This window comes from Oryx dammah, unplaced genomic scaffold, assembly GCF_014754425.2.
Source record: "Oryx dammah isolate SB20612 unplaced genomic scaffold, SCBI_Odam_1.1 HiC_scaffold_2, whole genome shotgun sequence".
NCBI classification, from domain to species: Eukaryota; Metazoa; Chordata; class Mammalia; order Artiodactyla; family Bovidae; genus Oryx; species Oryx dammah.
This window is the reverse complement of record NW_024070186.1, coordinates 11367301-11374828: the sequence shown is the minus strand read 5'-3', so window position 1 is coordinate 11374828 and position 7528 is coordinate 11367301.

Here is a 7528-nt window from a genome sequence, read left to right as displayed (position 1 = left end):
CCGAAGTACTGGGACAGAGGTGGATCTGGGGGCGGGGCGAGGAAGTGAGTGGGCGGGGCTGCGTCGGTGGGCGGGGGCGCGTCGGTGAGCCGGGCTTGGTGAACCGGCGAGTCCCGGAGGGACGCGACTGCCTGTCACGCCTGCAGCCACATTCTGTCAGCCTCGGAGCTATCTGTGGAGCAAAGAGCCTAGACGAAGCCACCAAGGGGCGCCTAAGACTGACCCTTGAGAAGGGTCGCACCCGAGACCAGAAGACAAAGGGCTTGGAGAGCGGCGAGTGCCTTTGAGGAATAGCCCGAGGACGGAGGCTGTAGGTGAGTGAGGGGAGACGTGGCCGCGAGATCCCGCGGAGGGCTCGACGCGGGCAGGGGTTGGGGGCGGGGGGTGGTGGTGGCGGGGAAGGGGTCCGAAGGAAAAAGGTTGCTGGAGAGCACCTGAGAGGAATTCACAGGAGAGAGATGATGGTAGGGCGGCTGACAGGAGGGGAGATGACACTTGAAGGGAGATGACACCAGAGAGACTGACAGGAGGAGAGACGACAGGAGAGGGGAAAGGACAGGAGAGGAGAGACGACAGAAGAGGGGAAAGGACATGAGGAGACGACAGAAGGGGACAGATGACAGGCTGGTGCTGACTGCAAGGGGCAGTGCATCTTTCAGGATACTTTGCTGTGGGGCTTTCAAGGTACAGGTGCCAAGCACTTATTTGCCCAGGGAGGAAGCCACACTGAGAGGGCTTGGGTCACTCAGAGGGGAGCCTAACAGTTTTGCAGTTCCAGTGTAAGTAAATGTGGAAGGCCTGGACTGTAAAAGGAAGGGAGAGAAAAATGGAGAACATGCTGAAAGGACTGGGAATGGGATGGTTGGTGGTAAAGTGGTCTCAGGGTGTGCAGCAGGAGCCAGGGGCTCCATGGAGTTGGAGGAAATTGTGCAGACACTGAGGTCCCAAAGGCAACTCTTCAGGAACTCAAAGACAGCCCCACCGTTTCTTCATCTTCCCGACAAGTTCTGACCATCGTGTCACAGTTTCTCCAGTCAAGTGAGTTTTTCTGTACCCATCCCTTGAGTCCTATCCCCATGCCATGAATCTCAGCAAGCCAGAGAAGGGCAGGGGGGGAATTGCAAAAGAAAACACATGTACATTTCCCCTAATGGAATATCAGGCTAGTAGACAGTCAGTAAAGACACCTGCCTCTTCCTATCCCAGTTCAGAAACCAATGAAGACATAGCAGTAAGAGGAATGGATATCAACTTACCAGCCTTGCTACAGAGAAAAAACTATAGTTTGGAAGACATGGCTTAGATTGACAAGATGGCCAGCTACTTCCACCTCTAAATCATACACATGTACCTCTCAGCCTCTGGCCAAGGGGAGCAAGTGTATCCTCCACAGAGCTGCCCCACGAAGCACCATGGAGCCGAGTGCCTATGAACAGATGCCTGTCAGCCTATTGATCCCAGAAAGTGTACCAGAAGAGCCTGAAATTCTGTTCTGTACCCCCAAATTCTCTAATTCACACTTCCTGGGAGTGAGGAAAAAGCTGGAAGTTTTTCTCCAGGGATGTACTTCCATGTGGAAACACAAAGCATGGGAATAAGGACTCCAGCCTATGTGGACATCTCAAACTCATTTCAACTGGTGTGGACTTTGAGTGTTGGTATTTTACTAGACTGGATTTTTATAGGCAATACATAATCCTTTTTTAAAAATTTCTAAGATAGAAAGGAAAAACCTATAAAATCTATCTGAGAATCACAGATAAGAGTTTCCAGGGACAGTCACAAGAAAACATAATGCTTCTCTCTACTTGCACCCTACCAATTCCATCTTGTTTAATAAATAGGACACAGAAGACTGAGAGTTTTGGCTTGGACAACTAGGCATATAGTACTGTCACTTCTAAAGTAGAGAAGGCTTAGGGAAAACTTTCAACTTAGATTAGGGACATGTTAAGACAGAGATGCCCATTAGACATTCAAAGTGGACAGGTTGAATAGGCTGGCATTCAAGAGAGAGGACAAGACTAGAAAGATATATTGGGGAGTGGTCTGTTTTCAGTTGATATTTGGAAACATAAGAATGGATGAAATCAACTAGGGCATAAATATTTTAGAGAAGAATTTCCAGGATCAGTCCAAGGGCAGCAACAATTTCCAATCTAGAGGAAGAGGAATGGTCAAAGAGAGGAGAAAAACTAGGGAAATGTGGACTCAGGGAAGCCAGAAGATATGGTAATCTGTGCAAAGATTATAAAGGGATTATAAAATTAGGTCTGAGAATTGGTGACTAGATGTACCAAACAATTTACTGGTGACTGACAAGAGCAATCTCAGATGTGAGAAGAAAAGCCCAGTGGCAGTTAAAAAGGGGTGGGGGGTGGGGATTTCCAGTTAAACATATCAGACTGAGCACAGGCATTAAGTACCATTTCCTACTTAAACCCTACTTACATAAAGTAATAAGAGATTAAAATGCATAGTAAAAGCATTGGAGAGGAAGCACCAATAAACAAGTTCAGTTCAGTCATTCAGTTGTGTCTGACTCTTTGCAACCACATGAACCGCAGCACACCAGACCTCCCTGTCCATCACCAACTCGTGGAGTTCACCCAAACCCATGTCTATTGATTTGGTGATGCCATCCAACCATCTCATCTTCTGTCATCCCCTTCTCCTCCTGCCCGCAATCTTTCCCAGCATCAGGGTCTTTTCAAATGATTCAGCTCTTCATATCAGGTGGCCAAAGTATTGGAGTTTCAGCTTCAACATCAGTCCTTCCAATGAACACCAAGGACTGATTTCCTTTAGGATGGACTGGTTGGATCTCCTTGCAGTCCAAGGGACTCTCAAGAGTCTTCTCCAACACCACACTTCAAAAGCATCAATTCTTTGGCACTCAGCTTTCTTCACAGTCCAACTCTCACATCCATACATGACCACCGGAAAAACCATAGCCTTGACTAGACAGACCTTAGTCGGCAAAGTAATGTCTCTGCTTTTGAATATGCTATCTATGTTGGTCATAACTTTCCTTCCACAGAGTAAGCGTCTTTTAATTTCATGGCTGCAATCACCATCTGCAGTGATTTTGGAGCCTAAAAAAATAAAAAAAAAATATATATATATATATAAAAATAAAAAATAAATAAAAATAAAGTTAACCACTGTTTCCACTGTTTCCCCATCTATTTCCCATGAAGTGATGGGACCGGATGCTATGATCTTTGTTTTCTGAATGTTGAACTTTAAGCCACCTTTTTCACTCTCCTCTTTCATTTTCATCAAGAGGCTCTTTAGTTCCTCTTCACTTTCTGCCATAAGGGTGGTGTCATCTGCATATCTGAGATTATTGATATTTCTCCCGGCAATCTTGATTCCAGCTGTGCTTCCTCCAGCCCAGCGTTTCTCATGATGTACTCTGCATATAAGTTAAATAAGCAGGGTGACAATATACAGCCTTGACGTACTCCTTTTCCTATTTGGAACCAGTGTGTTGTTCCATGTCCAGTTCTAACTGTTGCTTCCTGACCTGCATACAGGTTTCTCAAGAGGCAGCTCAGGTGGTCTGGTATTCCCATCTCTTTCAGAATTTTCCACAGATTATTGTGATCCACACAGTCAAAGACTTTGGTCAATAAAGCAGAAATAGATGTTTTTTTGGAACTCTCTTGCTTTTTCCATGATCCAGCAGATGTTGGCAATTGGATCTCTGGTTCCTCTGCCTTTTCTAAAACCAGCTTGCACATCAGGGAGTTCACAGTTCACGTATTGCTGAAGCCTGACTTGGAGAATTTTAAGCATTACTTTACTAGCATGTGAGATGAGTGCAATTGTGCAGTAGTTTGAGCATTCTTTGGCATTGCCTTTCTTTGGGATTGGAACAAAAACTGACCTTTTCCAGTTCTGTGGCCACTGCTGAGTTTTCCAAATTTGCTGGTATATTGAGTGCAGCACTTTCAAAGCATTATCTTTCAGGATTTGAAATAGCTCAACTGGAATTCTGTTACCACTAGCTTTGTTCGTAGTGATGCTTCCTAAGGCCCACTTGACTTCACATTCCAGGATGTCTGGCTCTAGGTGAGTGATCACACCATCATGATTATCTGGGTCGTGAAGATCTTTTTTGTACAGTTCTTCCGTGTATTCTTGTCACCTCTTCTTAATATTTTCTGCTTCTGTTAGGTCCCTACCATTTCTGTACTTTATTGAGCCCATCTTTGCATAAAGTGTTCCCTTGGTATCTCTAATTTTCTTGAAGAGATCTCTAGTCTTTCCCATTCTGTTGTTTTCCTCTATTTCTTTGCATGGATCGCTGAGGAAGGCTTTCTTATCTCTCCTTGCTATTCTTTGGAACTCTGCACTCAAATGGGTATATCTTTCCTTTTCTCCTTTGCTTTTCACTTCCCTTCTTTCCACAGCTATTTGTAAGGCCTCTTCAGATAGCCATTTTGCTTTTTTGCATTTCTTTTTCTTGGGGATGGTCTTGATTCCTGTCTCCTGTACAGTGTTGTGAACCTCTGTCCATAGTTCATCAGGGACTCTGTCTATCAGATCTAGTCCTTTAAATCTATTTCTCACTTCCACTGTATCGTCATAAGGGATTTGATTTAGGTCATACCTGAATGGTCTAGTGGTTTTCTCCACTTTGTTCAATTTAAGTCTGAATTTTGCAATAAGGAGTTCATGATCCGAGCCACAGTCGACTCCAGGTCTTGTTTTTGCCGACTGTATAGAGCTTCTCCATCTTTGGCTGCAGAGAATATAATCAATCTGAATTTGGTGTCAACCATCTGGTGATGTCCATGTGTAGAGTCTTCTCTTGTGTTGTTGGAAGAGGGTGTTTGCTATGACCAGTGTGTTCTCTTGGCAGAAGTCTATTAGCCTTTGCCCTGCTTCATTCTGTACTCCAAGGCCAAATTTGCCTGTTACTCCAGGTGTTTCTTGACTTCCTACTTTTGCAGTCCAGTCCCCTATAATGAAAAGGACATCTTTTTTGGGTGTTAGTTCTAGGTCTTGTAGGTCTTCATAGAACTATTCAACTTCAGCTTCTTCAGCATTACTGGTCGGGGCATAGACTTGGATTACTCTGATATTGAATGGTTTGCCTTGGAAATGAACAGAGATCATTCTGTCGTTTTTGAGATTGCATCCAAGTGCTGCATTTCGGACTCTTTTGCAGACCATGATGGCTACTCCATTTTTTCTAAGGGATCCCTGCCCACAGTAGTAGATATATAATGGTCATCTGAGTTAAATTCACCCATTCCAGTCCATCTTAGTTTGCTGATTCCTAGAATGTCGATGTTCATTCTTGCCATCTCCTGTTTGACCACTTCCAATTTGCCTTGATTCATGGACCTAACATTCCAGGTTCCTATGCAATATTGCTCTTTACAACATCAAACTGCTTCTATCACCAGTCCCATCCACAACTGGTTGTTGTTTTTCCTTTGGCTCCATCCCTTTTATTTTTCCTGGAGTTTTTTCTCCACTGATCTCCAGTAGCATATTGGGCACCTACTGACCTGGGGAGTTCATCTTTCAGTGTCCTATCTTTTTGCCTTTTCATACTGTTCATGGCGTTCTCAAGGCAAGAATACTGAAGTGGTTTGCCATTCCCTTCTCCAGTGGACCACATAAAGAGAGGTCAACAAAATCAGAGAGGCTGGGAAAATAAGGAGTAAAAACTGACTTGGGCTTCCCTGGTGGCTGAGACAGTAAAGAATCCAGCTGCAATGCAAGAGACCTGGGTTCGATCCCTGGGTTAGGAAGATTGCCTGGAAAAGGGAATGGCTACCCACTCCAGTATTCTTGCCTGGAGAATCCCATGGACTGAAGAGCCTAGCAGGTTACATGGGGGGTCACAAAGAGTTGAACATAATTGAGTGACTACCACTTTCACTTTCAATAACTGACCTAGCAAGGCAGAGAAAACTGAAACCCATGTGTGGAGGTAAAGTCTTTCAGGAAAAAAGACCATTTTTGCCAATGAACTGGAGGTACAAAAATTAGAACTGGTGGAAAGTTTGAATAAGAAGCAATGTGACAGTAGATCCTTTCTCCTACCTGGGTGGAAGCCTGCTGCAGTTGAGTCAGAGCAGGTGTGAACTCAGGCACAAGGCATAGCTGAGGGTCACTGAAAGCAGGGTGTTGAACAGAAGTCTCCACTCATATGGGAGTTCCACTTCTCCCACTAGCCATATAGCTTCAGGCAGTAGGAGGATTTCTATGAAACAAATGGTGCTCCCACAAAAGGCCTGCAAACATTGACAACTGGGATCCAGTGGAAAAGCAGAGAAGCCTATTAGTTGACATAGAGTTTCCAGCAAGCTCCTCAGAGTTCCATCAACAAGCCAGACATTCAAGGAAGACCTCTAACATGAAAGGCAACAAAAGACACAGAAAAAGGAAATTTTGAGAAATGGAGATAATTGAAAGTTGTGGAAGACTTTGACAGAAACATGTCCTCAGAGATAGGATGTTGCACCCATGAAACAAGAATCATCTGTTGGACTTCCCTGGTGGTACAGTGAATAAGAATCCGCCCGCCAATGCAGGGGATGCGAGGTCAATCCCTCGTCTGGGAAGATTCCGCCAGTCACAGAGCAACTAATCCTGTGCACCACAACTACTGAGTTGGTGTGCCCTAGAACCTATGCTCTGCAAGAAGGGAACCCACTGCAACATGAAGCTCATGCACTGCAACGAAGAGTAGCCCCCTGCTCACCTCAACTAGTGCAGTCTAAAATGAACGAATTACAAAAAATAATCGTCTGACATATTCTAAGCCTCCCTGCCTTATTTTTCTGTGCTTATCATCAATTAGCATGCCACATGTTTTGCATATTTATCTTGTTTATTGCCTGTCTCCCTACTAAAATATAAGCCCTCTGTGAGGGATGAAATTTGTTTCACTTGTTGCTATATCCCCAGCACCTGGAGTAATGCCTGGCATATAGTAAAAACTCCAAAATTATATACTAAATAAATGAGTGAATGAGCACAAGTCTCTAATAAGAAACATTAAGAAAAAAAAAATCTTCAGAAATTAAAAATATGGCAGCAATTTAAAATTTTTTAACTTCTTAAAATTGAAGTATAGTTAATATACAATATTATATAAAGGTGTACAATATAGTGATTCATAATATGGCAGCAGTTTTAAAGTCACTAGAACAGAGAGATAGAGAAATTTTAGGCTAGTAAGATAAAAAGATGAAGATATTAAAAAATTAAAAAGAAAATTGGAGCATCAATACAGGTGGTCAAACATCTGAATAGTAGGAGTTCCTAAGGGAAGTAGTGGAGGGGAAGAATGCATTAAATAATTTCCCAAAATTCCCAGAATTGTGGAGAATTTTCTGGATCCAAAAAGCATGGGAGAATGTTTTCTAAAGAAGCCTCCAGAATCTCCCATCTCACATACCCTTCTACTATGTGGTCTTACCACTCATCCTCATTGAGAAATAGGACCTATGCCCCATCCCTTGAATCTATAACCAGTTGCCTTTAACCAGTAGAGATCCTG